Source organism: Lynx canadensis, chromosome A2 (genome assembly GCF_007474595.2).
Source record: "Lynx canadensis isolate LIC74 chromosome A2, mLynCan4.pri.v2, whole genome shotgun sequence".
NCBI classification, from domain to species: Eukaryota; Metazoa; Chordata; class Mammalia; order Carnivora; family Felidae; genus Lynx; species Lynx canadensis.
The window spans coordinates 156360882-156376656 of NC_044304.2; the positions used below are offsets into that span (position 1 = coordinate 156360882).

At 44.3% G+C, this 15775-nt stretch overlaps 1 gene segment (V, D, J or C); it reads left to right on the forward strand.

The window, feature by feature from the left end:
* Positions 1-15775, forward strand: part of LOC115509287 — a 196018-nt gene that overhangs the window by 132353 nt on the left and 47890 nt on the right.

Below are 15775 nucleotides of genomic sequence, written 5' to 3' on the forward strand. Positions count from 1 at the left end.
CGAGATCGTGACCTGGCTGAAGTCGGACGCTTAACCGACTGCGCCACCCAGGCGCCCCATCTTTTTCTTTTACTTTGGGGTGTGGTGGGGAGAGGAAGAGGGAGAGGGAGAAGAAGAGGGAGAGGGAGAGGGAGGGAGGAAGGGAGGGAGGGAGGGAGAGAGAGAGAAAGAGAGAGAGAGAGAGAGAGAGAACCCTAGGCAAGCTCCATGCTTAGCAAGGAGCCTGATGCAGGGTTCAATCCCACGACCCTGGGATCATAACCTGAGCTGAAATCAAGAGTTGTACGCTCAACCAACTGAGCCACCCAGGTGCCCCCACCATGATTTTCAATAAGAATATCTCTTATTAGCTCAAACACAATGTAGTTTTTCATGGTTCTTTTGCCTTTGTCTCTGCCCACTTTGCACTGTGCCCCTCTCCACTCTGTTCCTACCGACTGCCCCTTCCTCCTGCTGTCCCCTTCTCTGTCCTGGTTCCTCCAAGTGCCAGCCATTCTTCAGCTCTGTATTTGAGTGCCTTTAGACCAGGAACAAACCGACTACCTTGTTGTCTAAAACTTCATCCTAAATAAATTTCATTACTATTTAAATCTGACTCAGAAGGTGAAGTTTGTCAAGTACCAGGACTGGGATCTAGAAAAGTTATCTTTCATCTACTGCCCCACATGTGGATCTCTGCTGAGAATAATCTTAACCTGCAGGAGCAGATAGACCGTGTCATTATCTGGATGTACTGGATCCCCCCAAAATGTGCCTTCTCCCCAGCATGGAGCCAAAGCTCGGAGCTTGGAGATTCCTCTTTCTCTCAAAGGCCCTGGAATAAGCCTCCAGCCCCCTGCGGAGGGGACCCTTCTGGGAGCCAGCGAACTCCCGGCACAAAAATACTCAATCAAGGGCTCCATAGTGTAAAACCTGCCTGAGAATCAAATTGAGGACTTTCTTATGTGCTTTGTCTCTGTACTCCACGAGCCTCAATTATTTTGGCAAAAGAATCCATGACTCAGTGACAGTTCACTCAAAGAACCCAAGTTATTTCATTTTCTACATGTTCTGATCTGAGAAGAATGTCACACCTTTTAAAAAAAAAAAAATCTCCTGTATGAGTACTAGCTCATCTGCTTTCCCTTTAAAAGGTCAGTTTGCTAGAGTTTTGTTCTCTGCTTTCCATGCACACTTCATCGAAGCCTCATTCTGTAATAATAATTCTTCTCTCATCAACTATTAACTGTACCCTTTAATTATTTACTAGATATGTCTAGTAGATTTTCCTAGGACTTTTTCTTCTGCCTTCTTTTCCCCTTAGTATAGATATGCATCCTTAACCTTCCCACTCATGATCATGACAATTTCTTCACAAGTTCCAAACTGGTAGACTCAACTGTCTCCTGGACCTGCTCTACAATTCAAACTCAAGTGACTTACTGCTGAATTTATCATCCCCTCTCCCCTACATGCACCCATTCTGGCCCAAACCCTGTGTTTCTTCTCAGTCTTAAACCACCATTCTAGATTCCTCCTTCCATAAGCTCTCATTAAATCCATTTGCAAATCTATTACTTCTGTATTTCATATTGTCATAGGTTTGGTTTTCTAGAAAGCAGACTTCGTTAGGGGAGATCAGTGTTCGGTGGGTTATTAGAAAATGTCGTTGATTGATGGGGGGTGGGAGGGAGAGGAGGGTGGGTGATGGGTATTGAGGAGGGCACCTTTTGGGATGAGCACTGGGTGTTGTATGGAAACCAATTTGACAATAAATTTCATATATTGAAAAAAAATGCCGTTGTGATCAACATAAGTAGAAGGGAAAGAAGGAAGGATGGACTGAGGAAGAAGCCGGGCTGTTCTGCAACCTTAGCAACAGCCTTAGCTGAGCCATAGGGTGGCCCTGAGAACCACCCGAGGTGGAGGTGAGGGGGCCAGGTCTTATACCCCACTCTCCTTGCAACAATGTCAGTGTGAATGTGTTGCCCTGAGAAAGGGCACGCCCGCAGGTGGTAGGGACGGCTGAGACCGTTCATAAAGAGGGCCATCAGCCAGCAGCACCCCTAATGGATGGGGAAACTGTCCTTCACACCTGAAGGGAGATACAGGGGACACGTCAGTCTTCAATACACATGTTTATCTGATTCAGCTGCTCCTTTCCTTCCTTGGCGCTTCTACTCCAGTGCAGACTTTCATCATCCACTCCCCAGAAAAAAACCTCGGTGCCCTTCTTGACGGTCTATCAGCCTCTTACTTCCTCTGCTTTACTCGGTCTTAGATGTTGCCACCAGCCTGATTGCATGTGGCATTCTTCACACGGTACACAAAGCCTTTCATGAAAAGATCTGTGTCCGAAAATGCAGCCAAATCATCCACGTTCCCTTCAGCCCTTGAGACTCTAGCTCAGCTGAAACACCTTACATTTCCCTGACGAGGCCAAGGCCAGTTGGACAACTGTACCTTTGCAAATGTTCCCTCTCATCCGAGATAGACTTACTTCTTCACTGCTGGCTCACTCCTGCACAGCCTTTAATTCTTAGCTCAGAGATGAGCTTATCTGTAACGGCTATTGTGATTCCCGTGGACAGAGAAGATTCAGCTCTTATCCCTTCCAGATACTATACTTATTGTATTCTAGACTGACTCTCACCGAGTCTATATATTCTCTAGTTTAAGAGTGATGTCCCTCCAGGAGTGCCTACGTATTCAGTTGGTTTCAGAGTCTCTCATTTTTGGCTCAGGTCATCATCTCACGGTTTGTGAGCTCGAGCCCCGCATTGGCCTCTGTGCTGACAGCACAGGACCTGCTTGGGATTCTCTCTCTCTCCCCTCTCTCTGTCCCTCCCCTGTTCACACTCTTATCTCCCTCAAAAATACATAAATCAACTTAAATTTTTTTTTGAAAGAAGACTGATGTCCCTGCAATTTTATATCCCTAGAACTGTGTATAATGTCTGACTTAGCAAAGAAAAGATGGAAGAAAAGAAGGGAGGGAGGAAGGAAAGAAAAATAGACTCAACTACGTCTTCCAAGTAGTTCTTTGGGATTTTCTTGCAAGCAGCACGTTTTCTGAGTTCTGGGGCATGTTTACTTAAGTCCACCACACTCCCCACCTACAAGTCCTCTCAAAAGAAAGAAAATAAGTTTGGTTAAGCATAATGCTAGAGGAAGACTAAGAACATTGGAAAATGAGAGAAGGTGCTTTACTGGACCCAAAGTATGGAGGCATACATAACAATTTCTTTGATCGTTGCTGTGGCCTTCCTTGTTGACACTGAGAAATTCTCAGCAGCTGCTCCAGACACTTCCTGAACTATGCCAGGAAGGTGGGCCATGCATGGATTATTCCTGCCCTGGAAACGAGGGCTGGAGAGTCATCTCTGCCTTCAAATACTCCTTCATCCGAGTGGGACCCGAGCCTCTCATATCTGCCCCAGCCTAAGACCTGCCCCAAGTTCTTCTGTCTTTCTTTAATTCCTTCTGTGAGAATCAGATTTTACACCCAGTTACTGCTGGCGTCTTCATCCGTTCATCACTCATTCTTAAATCTTCACACTTAGAACAACTTGGGGCCTCCCCCCTTCCTATTTCTTTAAAATTCATCAGAAAACCCTTCCCAAATCTCTGTTTATTCATCCTTTTCACATTTTTTTTCAGCAGGGGGCAGTAAAATTTCATTATTATTTTTTTCTTCCTAGATGCTACCTATTAAGGCAAGACCAGCTTTCAAAGTAAAAGCAAAGACCGAATGTTGTTCAATTTTAATGATCACCCTTGTCTAAAGGAAGGCTTTCGCAGACAAGAAGATGTCAGGGTTTGGTAAGTCAAAATTGGTATATTCTTTTGGGATATATGAGAGACCAAGAGTGAACACGAGTGTGCAGTTGTCATACATAAAATACATAAAGACCAGGGACACCTGGGTGGCTCAGTTGGTTAAGCATCTGACTCTTGATTTCAGCTCAGGTCATGATCTCACGATATCACAGTTCATGAGTTCAAGCCCCACATCAGGCTCTCGCTGACAGTGTGGAGCCTGCTTGGGATTCGCCTTCTCTTCCTTTCTCCCTGCCCCTCCCCTGCTCATGCTCAAGCTCTCTCTCTCTCTCTCTCTCTCTCTCTCTCTCTCTGTATCTCAAAATAAATATATAAACTCAAAAAAATGCATAAAGTCTGAAGAGGTCATCCGTCAGCTCTAAATCCCGGGTCAGCAGCAGCTAAGCAAGATTTTGAGTGACTGTCACCTGTGAATCCCAGTGAACCAGGGCAAAAAGAGGCAGAGGAAGGGAGAATGGGTCCTGGGATTAATCTTTGTGACTCATGACTGAAGCTACAGACTTTTCTGTTGAAAAAAAATGGGGGAAAGAGGACAGTACTTGGTGTGGATGCTGTTTACTGCGACAGCACCCAAGATATTTTAGCCAGTGTTACCAAAGCGTGTATTAGAAAGAACTGCAGGTCTGAATTTTCTATTCTATCATGATTGATGGTGCAGTGAAGAGAAAGATGAACTTGATAAAATGGAGCCTAAGTTGATAAAGCCGGCAAAATCTGAACCCCAAGTCCATGAGAAACAAGACCAAGAAAGCAATGTAATTAGCACCTGACAATGACCGTACGTTTTTCGGAGAACTCAGCACATGTTGCTTGCCGCCCTAAGCCCTTCCCACGTGTGACCTAAATGTGTTCCCTCATGTAATCCTCCCAACACGGTCTCTTATGCCCTGTCTGATCCAGCCGCCCTGTTCCCTGGGCCCTGGTTTTGAGCTCTTCTCTCAGCTTTGCAGAATCCATTCCAGCTCATCCTTCAGAGCTCACCCCAAACAGCCCTTCCTTTCCCGACCTTCCCAACTAGATCACATCTTCCTGTTGTGGCCTTTCAAAGCTCTGCAGTCCTCCCTTTCGTAGCTTGTGATATGGTTGCAATCTAATGTTTTGCAAAAAGAGTAGAGACTTAAGATAAACCAGCAAAGCATCGAGCCTACTTGGCATGAGACAAGTAAACAGAAATATCAGTCCTTTGATAGGTAAAGGGAGACAGATGACACCGCTATGTCAACAGGATGGCTGTCGGGCCCAGATGATCTGCAGGGACTGTGTTGTCACGTGGTGACTTCATCAAGAGCCCACCCCTCTTCCCCAGAACTGGGAGACACCCTTCCTGCCCTAACTGTGCCATGGCTGTCAGGCTCTTCTATTACGTGGCCCTTTACCTTCTGGGTGCTGGTAAGTCATTGACACAGATTTCTTTAAAATCAGAAAGAAACATTTTCCCCTGTTCTGGCTTTGAACCTGGTTCCAGCATCAAGGTCCACCCGGGACCCTGTCGTCAATTTGTGTCTCCTTTTCTCAGGTCTCGTGGATGCTAGTGTCTCCCAGACCCCAAGACACTATGTTTCAGGAACAGGAAAGAAGATTACTCTGGAATGTTCTCAAACTATGGGCCATGAGAACATGTACTGGTATCGTCAAGACCCAGGAAAGGCACTACAGCTGATCCATTATTCATATGGTATTAATACCACGGAGGAAGTAGAGGCCTCCTCTGGGTCAACCGTCTCTAGAATAAGGAAGGAGCATTTTCCCCTAACACTAGAGTCCACCAGCCCCTCACAGACATCTCTGTACTTCTGTGCCAGCAGTGAATCCACAGTGCTACACAGGCACCTACAGCCTGCATAAAAAAGTGAGGAAGCCCCACCTTAACCTCATCTGAAACTACAAAAGCCACTGAAGATTTTCCCAGACTCCTCAGCCCTGAGAAGACAGTGCGGTCTGAATGACGGTGTGGGTAGAAAACTAACCCTGGGTCAGTCTCTGCGAAGATGGGGAATGGCCAATTCCGCATGTGAGGACTGACTTGTCCCCTGCGTTTTTATTCAGTCTAACTAGAGGTTCATTACTTCTGTGGATTATTTCAAGAAACAAACTTTTAGTTCCATGGATTTCCTCATTGTTTTTCTGTTTTCTGTTTATTTGACCCCAAATGGGATCTTTATTATTCCTTCCCTATTCTTACTTTTGGTATACTTTTTGCTTCTCTTTACAGTTTCTGAAAGAAGAAATTTAGCTTAGAATGCAGACCTTTGTTTTTTTTTTATTCTCTAATGTAGCCATTTAATGCTATAAATATTCTTTTAATCACTACTTCATTCCATGTGATTTCATATTTTATATTTCTTTCTTCAGTTAAAAAATATAATTTTCTTTGAGATTTCTTCTGTAATCCATGATTCATTTAAGAGTATGTTGGGGCGCCTGGGTGGCGCAGTCGGTTAAGCGTCCGACTTCAGCCAGGTCACGATCTCGCGGTCCGTGAGTTCGAGCCCCGCGTCGGGCTCTGGGCTGATGGCTCAGAGCCTGGAGCCTGTTTCCGACTCTGTGACTCCCTCTCTCTCCGCCCCTCCCCCGTTCATGCTCTGTCTCTCTCTGTCCCAAAAATAAATAAACGTTGAAAAAAAAAATTAAAAAAAAAAAAAAGTATGTTGTTAAATTTCCGAGTATTTGGGAATTTTCCAAATTTCTTTCTGTTGTTTATTTCTAAGTAATTTGATCTGAGAAGATACTTTGCATTCTCTCGATCCTTTTATACATGCTGAGATTATTTTATGGCATAATATGTGGTCTATATTGGAAAAGATTCTATACATTCTTGAAAAGAATGCATATTCTTTGGTCGTTGAGTAGAGTGTTCTAAAACCATCAGTTAGATCAACTTGGTTGATACTGTTGTTCAGTCTCTTTACCCTGACTTGTTCTCTGTCTAGTTGGTGCAATCAATTTTTGAAGGTAGAGGGGCACCTGGGTGGCTCAGTCGGTTGAGCGTCCGACTTCGGCTCAGGTCATGATCTCACAGTACGTGAGTTCGAGCCCCGCATCGGGCTCTGTGCCGACGGCTCAAAGCCTGGAGCCTGCTTCGGATTCTGTGTTTCCCTCTCTCTATGCCCCTTCCCCACTCATGCTCCGTCTCTCTCTGTCTCTCAAAAATGAATAAACATTAAAAAAAATTTAAAAAAATTTTTTGAAGGTAGGGTATTGAAACCACCAACTATAGTTTTGATATGTTCATGTCTTCTGTCATTTCTGTCAGTTTTTACTTCATGCATTTTGGAACTCTGTTGCTATGTGTCAGGAGACGCCCCAGTGTTGCCCATGCAAATGCTCTTTACACAAAAATGGACTAAATTTAGAAATTTATCAGATGCCACCAACTTTACTAATATACGCAACGTGGGAATCTCAGAAAGAGAGGAGCAAGAGAAAGAGGAGCAAAGAATTCATGGCCAAAAATTTCTCTAGTCATTGAAAACATTAATCAAGAGAATCTAGAAACTTAATGACTCTTAAGTACAATAAACACAGAGATACTCATCTAGACATTATAGTCAAACTTCAGAAAGCCAAAATACACAGAGAAAATATTGAAATCAACCAGAGAAAAATGACTCATCATGTGTAGGAGACCAGCAATATGGCTGAAATGATGGAGGTCAGAAGATAATGTGACATGCAGCAAGAAACAAACAAAAGTCGCCAAGAATTCTATACCCAACAAAGATACCCTTTGGAAACAAAGGTGAAATAAAGACATTCCCAGATAAGCAAAAAATAGGAGATTACTAGTTAGCAGGCTTGCCTTACAGAAAAATCTTAGGGCCATCAGGCTGAAAGAAGATGACACTGACAGTACCTTGAATCCACAGGAAGAAATAAAAAGCACCTGAAAAAGTCAATATAAAGGGAATGGTAGGTATGTAGATAGATAGATAGATAGATAGATAGATATAGATTGATAGATAAACACAAAAGCAGAAGCTAATGCGGTAGAAAATTTTGAAACAGTAGAACTAAGAAATACATAATAAGTTCTTGGGAAAAATAGAAAATTGCTTGTCAACTAAAAAGACAGGGAGAACAAATATACTAAATAAGGAATGACAAGGGGAAATCATCAAAATAGAGTACATTTTTAAAAACAGTATTTTGTACAATTCTCCACAAATAACTTCAAAGCCTAAATGAAACGGATCACATTTTAGGAAAATGCAGTCTAACAAAACTGACTCTAATGCAGATAGAAAGTCTAAGCAGAACAGTGGCTAATGGCCCTAAGAGAAATACGTGCACCATCACCATCCCAGCAACAAAGCAGCCCCAATAAAAATGAAAGGTGGGAAGAGAGTTTATGGGGCATTTAGCAGCATGCACATTCCCAGAATCACATTCCCTGCAACTTTCTCCTTTACTGGAAGCAAACTGGTAGCCAAAGGAACAGAAATCGCTACAACAGAAATATCAGTTGGATGAAGTATTTACTATAAACAGAAATGTTTACATGAGGACAAAATTCTTCAGAATTCTATCCTAATTCTCATAATAAGAGCCCAACCTGGTTAACAAGGATGCTTCGGCATGATAAGAAAGTACTTGGAATCACTTCAGACTTGCTAAAGGCTAAAGATATTTGTTTAGAAATAAGAAATAGGAGGCACGTGGGTGGATCAATCAGTTAAGCAACCAACTTCGGCTCAGGTCACGACCTCGCAGGTTCATGAGTTCAAGCCCCGCGTTGGGCTCCGTTGCTGACAGCTCAGAGCCTGGAGCCTGCTTCAGATGCTGTGTCTCCCTGTCTCTCTGCCCCTCCCCTGCTCACATGCTGTCTCTCTCTCTCTCAAAAATAAATTAAAAAATTAAAAAATATATTTAGAAAGAAAGAAAGAAAGAAAGAAAGAAAGAAAGAAAGAAAGAAAGAAAAGAGATCCACCAAGAATTTAGAAAGAAAAAATTGGGCTTGAGCAAGCCATCTGCCGAAAGTATGCTCAAGGTTTGCAGCAAGAATAGACAGAGTTAGCCTAGGACACCAGAGAGTAAAGAATATTTTGCATTTCAGGCAGATGGAGATAGCATACTAAGTGTGCTTTTAGTTTTAGAAGTTAGAGTTAATTGAAAAATAATTCCTGAAGGCATAAGACTCCAGTCAAACTCTTAAGAGAGAAAGAGAGAGAGAGAGAGAGAAACCTTGAGAAATTCATTATTAATAGTTGAAAATACAGGTTTTGGAATTCGACTTACCTGGCCACTTCCTAGTTTTACCAAGGTACTGAGCCTCTCTAAAGACATTTCCTAGTCTATAGAATGGAGTCAGTAATATGTATCTCCCAGAGTTTTTATTTAGTCGAGAAAATGTGCATGGACTGCCTAACGCAACCCCCAGCACAAAAATTTGACTCAATAATAAATGATGATGTTAGTAGCGGTAGCATCAGTAGCAGCGCTTCTAGTTAACCCTTTTGCGAGCTCGATCTTAATGAGTGGGTACTTTATACGGGGCTTTGTTACAACCTCTTAACGTTTGAATTTCAACCCATTCGATCTTCACAGCATCTCCACGAGGCACACGCTTTCATTGGCACGAATTAGTGACAGTAAAATTAAGGCACGAAACGGTTCGTTTGCTCACCTACGATGAAAGTAAGCGGCGGAACCAGTATTCGAATCCAGGCAGTTTCCCTCTAGAGCCTTCTATAGTAACCGCTAACCCAGAGGCAGTAGTGGTCGTCAAAGAATGCCGGCGATGAAAAACTATGTCTGTGGCAGAAAGAACGCAAAGGAATAGCATGTATAAACCCAAAAGAACAACCACGTCTCCCCATCTGAATTGCCCAGAGGAGTGGAGCCTAGCTGGGTGATGCCCTGTGATGGGAAGGAAGGACTCCATTTCTGCAGGACCTGGGACCATGGGCGTGGGTGGGACAGTGACATCACAGGCAAACCACCTACAGGCTGACGAGAGCTGGAAGACGACGCGTCCCTTCTTTTATCATGCCTTGGGGAGCAGGCTCCTCTGAGGAACCAGCTTTTTGTCTCCTGGGAGCGGGTGAGATCATGCAGCGCAAGGAAAACACACACTGGGATTTCTAGGCTCTGGCATAAACCTTATTTTTTTTTTCATGGCCAAACGACCTTCCTGGTGGACCCTGCCTATCACTTCTGCCTCCTTCTCTCCCAGGTCACTTGAATATTCAGGAAATCCAGAATGGGGGCGGGGGGGGGGAGGGGAAGCTTTTGTTTGAATGTCTTTAGGACTTTGCTTGTAACAGAATGTTCTGGCGTGACCAAGTCCCAGGGTTGCGGCTACAGCTGATCCACAGCTCACTTGCTGCTGGCCGCACCGAAGAAGATTCCCTGATGCGTGCAGTGCCTCCTGGAAGAAGGAGGAGGTTTCTTCAGGCCCTGGACCCATCTTTGCGCTCTGTGCTAGCATTCTATGACGATCCACAGCCACCTCCTCAGGTGGCCCAGAATTTGAGGAAAAAAAAAAAATCTTCCTAGAAATAGCGTTAAAGGGCGGAAAGCCACATCTATGACATTGGAACTTCAGTTCATCTGTGGTGACTCACATCCCACAATTTCCCTAAAATGCTTTTTCCCCAGGCAAGCAGTTTTGAGAGCAGTTACGAGGTCACCCAAAGGGATCCACAACTACCAGTGCCTGCAAAGTGTTTGTCCCCACTGGTAAACCTCTGGTAAAACGAGTTCCTACAACAGATCCAGACCACCTCTGAGCATGTTCCAGGCACCTACCAGATTTTCCTGTGTTTGTACACCTTTTCCTGTTCCGTTCCCTCCACCACAACCTGCTCACAGCCCAGGAAACACAGGCGTTATGGGGAAAGCATGCCGAGATTATATGGTGGAAATTCATGGAAATGAAGATAATTAAGCCTGGCTAAAATCAGAGTACTTTTACAGTAAAATTTCAAGCTGCAGAGAGAGGTACCATGGTTTCCCATGAGGAAGTGAGTTTCCAGAGAAGTGGTTGGAGAAAATCCTCAAGGGTTCATGCAACACTGCTCAACTCACAATAAGGGTCTGGTAAAAATTCTAATGCTTTTATTTGATTTTATTTTTTATTTGAGAGAGAGAGAGAGAGAGAGAGCACACTACTGGGGGAGGTGCAGAGAGACAGGGGGACACCCAGCAAGCCTGATGTGGGGCTTGAACTCATGAACCATGAGATCACAACCTGAGCCGAAGTTGGACGCTCAACTGACTGAGCCACCCAGGTGCCCCGGGTCTGGTAAAAATTCTAAAAACACGAACCCACCATATACGATATACCAAAGGATATATCGTATAAGGGAAATTAGAATTCATAGAGGTAAAAAAACCAAAAAACAAAAAAAACCTGCCATGCTAATGCTTTAAGAGAACCTCATACATGATTGTGTGACCTAAATGAAGGAAACCAACCACATTCTATTAAGCCTAAGAGGCTTTTGATTCTTCTCTGAAGCAGTGAGGGAGGAGGGTGTGGTCTCCGGCCAGGAAGCAGCTGAAAAAGTGTGGGCCTCAGAGACTAAGTTCATCACAGCACCAGACGGCACCGTTCATCAGGTCCTGCTATGAGCACCAGGTTCCTCTGCTGTGTTGTCCTTTGTCTCGTCAGAGTAGGTGAGTCCTGGGCACCTGTCACCGTCTTCCCAGGCTCCACCCAGAGAACGTGTTTTCAGGACGGTAGCATCAGTCTCCCCTCCCCAGGCTCTGCCTTTATTTGACCACTTTTTTTTTTCTGCCACAGGCCTCAAGGATGCTGTAGTCACACAGTTCCCAAGACATAAGATCTTGGGGACAGGAAAGAAATTAACCCTCCAGTGCACACAGGATATGAATCACTTTTCAATGTACTGGTATCGCCAAGACCCTGGATCTGGCCTGCAGCTGATCTACTACTCAACTGGTACTGAAGCCTTTGAAAAAGGAGACGTCCCTGAGGGGTATCACGTCTCTCGAAATGAGTTGCCATATTTTCCCCTGACCCTGGACTCTGCCAGCACCAATCAGACATCTGTGTATTTCTGCGCGAGCAGTTTATCCACAGCGCTGCACAGCCACATCCTCTCTGCACAAGAAAGAGGCGAACCAAGGAGTGAGGGGACGCTGCCTTCAAGATTCCCCAACCGTGGGGCACCTGGGTGGCTAAGCCCGTGAAGCCTCCGACTTTGGCTCAGGTCGAGATCTCGTGGTTCGTGAATTCCAGCCCTGCGTCCAACCTGCTTCAGATTCTCTCTCTCTCTCTCTCTCTGCCCCCCCCCCCACTCGTTCTCTCCCTCTCTCTCTCTGTCAAAAATGAATAAAAATTGTAAAATTAAAAAAAAAAGATTCCCAACCCAAATTAGGGAAAGTTATCACACGAGATTGTATGGAATCCCTGCCTTGACTTTAATATTCCTTGCTTCCTTTTTTTTCCCCATTCTTGTCCCTCTAAGACATCTTTCCTGTCATAATCAAAATCTTTACCCCTGGTTAATATTACACTAGACCAGAGGGCATTATTAACCAAAAGTGAATATTTCCTAATGCGAACTTCAATTTTCAGATACAGATGTAGGGGAATTTTGATAAAACTGAAGCCTGATCAAGTAAAGAAAAAGACCCTCAGATTTGCAAAGATCCTTCAAAGATTCTACGATGGCGTCTCTCAATAATTGAGTCATACAGGAAAATAAGTCGGGAGGGGGGCTTCCTCCGATGTGAACTCCTGAGCGTGAGTAATGTAGATGCAGAGGGTGATGACAAGTTCTCAGACAACTCGTGAACTCAGGATTACCGAGAAGGAGAAAAAGTTAGTGGAAGGGAGAGCGGTAGGTAATAAGAGACACAAAATGTGTTTGTTCACAGGGATCGTTAGGGAGCAGAACCTCACTTGGGTAGATGCAGGTGTCATGTTGAAAACGAAAACGTGTGGTGCTGAGTAGGTAGATCAGAGATGCAGCAGGCTCATTGCGCAGTTCCCCAAAGGCAAATGTTGGGTGATAATCAACTGTATTCATTTTCTGTTGCGGTGTAACAAATCACTGCAAATTAGACGGGTTGCAACAGTACCGATTCATCATCCCACACCTCGGCATGTGGGAAGGTGAGGGTGGTGGGGCTGGGCTCTCTGCTCAAGGTCGGCTGAAACCACCGTGTCATCTGGCTGCACTCCCTTCTGGAGCCCACCCCTCCTCCCTGCTCATTCTTATTATTGGCAGAATTCACTTACTTGCGGTGATAGGAATAAGATCCTGTTTCCTTGTTGGTGGTCACTGGGGGGTCGCCCTCAGTTCCTTGCATTCTCTCTCTGGTCCCCTTCATCTTCAAGGACGGAAATGTACATCAAATCCTACTTATGCCCCCAGAAAGCTCTTTGACCCCCTCGTTCTGCTACCAGCTGGAGAAAACTGTGCCTTGAAAGGTCTCATGTGATTAGAGTAAGATGGGGTCATCTGGATAATATCCCTTTTGCCAAATACTGTAAAACAATCATAGGAGTGACAAGTTGTCCTATCCGTAGGTACCACCTATGCCCAAAGAGGAGGGGCTAATACGTGGGCAAGGGACCCTGGGCGTTGTTCTTAGCATTCCATCTACCACACCAAAGGAGAACAAATACCAAAAGTATCGGGACAGGAAATTCAGAGAGCATGCAACCAAATACACTAAATTAGAATTCAGAACTACTTGAAAGATGTTTCTGAGTCTTGGACACACAATAGATCAATTTTTCTTCCTATTGTTTTATCAAGGACACAGAATAAAAGTAAAACGGAGTGGCCCTTGGTAAAGGTAGCAAAGAGAAGTTACAGGAAGGAAAGGGGAAGAAGAAAGATCTAGTTCCTACTGGAAGGACACCAAAGCCTCAGGCTAAAGAACCATATCGTTTTAGTCTCTGGGTTGAGGAAAGAGACAAGAGATGAGACCAGAACAGCTGCCCATGAAAAGGATGGAGAGTTGAGAGAACTTTTTTGAAGAGAATAAACTCGGTGGGCAGAGGGAAAGCGATCTGTAATAAGCTTCGTTACTATGAATTTTGAGGTAACCTGACATGGAAATAACTTAACAGTTCATTGATTATTTGGGGGAGGTAGTATAACCTCTTGAAATTCCAATGAGTCAGAAAGTGAACAACCTTGATGTGGGGCCTCGGGGAAACAACAGATATCAGGGTCCAGTCAGCAGGACATTATCGGATGTGATTTTAGTTTCGTTATCAGCCACTTTGTGGAAGTTTCCTGGAGAAGAAATTGGAGCATCATCTGGATACTGATCAGTGTCTCGGGCAGCAGATTGTTTTTCTCCTGACTTGACCTACTCTTCCATGATCAGACAACAGAGCTCTTGTCAGGGCAACCCAAGTACTAATGAGTCAAGCAGGACTGAATTCCACCTGCTGCCATAGATGGAGAGTGATCATTGGAAGAGGAGAGAAAAGTTACTTTCTTAGACAGAAAAGCTACTTTCTGAGAAGTTATCAGTCTTTTGTCTTTCTCTACAAGGTGGCTGCCTTCCACCATCCCAAGATGGGGGCTGGGAGCATAAAGAATCCCACTCTGTAATTAATGAGTTCTAGATCTGTCCCCTCCACCCCAATTACTAATTTCAACTCAAGTCCATTCAGGACACCAACTGACTACTCCCTCCTGGAGTTTAAACACAACGTGTCACCTTTGACCCACAGCCACCCTTCTGGTTTGCCGATTTGGTGAATCGACGCGTGAGGCATTTGCTTGCATGAGACTGAAGTTGTCCTACATTTCTCGTTCTCCTTTACCCTGGACACCCAATCCGTCTCCAAGTGCTTTGATTTCTAACTCCTACACAACCTTTCTCTTCATCCATTCTCTCAGTGCAACCACTGCCATGTTCATGCTCGTCTAATCAGCTCCACAGGTAAATTTAGTAGCCTCTTTAGCTATTTCTCCAGCTCCAGCCTCCCCCATCTAATGCGGTATAAGCCTCCCAGTACCAAGTGCCATCGTCCTGACTGCAAGAACCCGGCCATGTCACTCCCTTCCGCTGCATCCGTCCGTGGCTCTCTGTGGTCTATCAGACATAAAAGCTAAATATATTAGCATGGGGAAAAAAACTTATGACAATCCTTTTAAACAACTTGAAAGGAAGGAAACTAAATACCTTACAAGAAAGATATCCTTGCATTAGAATATCAAGTTCTCATTAGAGTCTAGAATAATGATAAAAAGCTCTTTATTTTTCCCTCTTGAGTTACGGATCTCTTTTTCCATTAGGTCCATCACAGTTGGGCATTAGGGAAGACCTACCCATGTGCTGTATGTACCTGGAAGAGGTCCGTGCTTCAGAATCTTCAGGTCTTCTCACAGGAGGAGGAAACCAAATGACCTGACCAGATCCGGCCTCCAAATGACACTTGAGATATTTCCCGCCCCTCTGTCTTCCTAGGTTTACCAGTTCTTAAAGCACATGTGTACTATGCTGACAAGTGCTCTTTTTCCTTCCATCTACTAAACCTTTTTCTAGTTCTCAAGCTTGATAAGGGTCAAGAGAGTCCTGGGTATGGTGGTGGGTTTCGGAAGACACAGAAGTGAATCCCCAGGACAGAGATGTGTGGCGGTGGACAAAACTTCCTGCATATATAAGGTGTGATCACAGCCCTTCTAGAAAATCCACCCACACCTCCCGGCACTCATGTTCTCACACACTTGACTCTAGCAACATCGAACTCCAGCTATTTCCAAACATGCAGCACATAGCATTTCCCTTGAATGACCTCAACTCATTTTGCTCTTCAAAATATCACTTACAATAGCACTATCTAAAATGTGCTTTGTTTTCCCAAGATCGTGAGCTCCTTCCTCTGTACTCTCACTACACCTTACTTACACAATTCTTCCTTCCTGCAGATGCCAAGTTAAAATGATTATTGGTATGGCTAACTTCCCATTGGACTACAAAATCTTCAATGTAAGAAGACACATGTTGCCGTCAGTCCTTC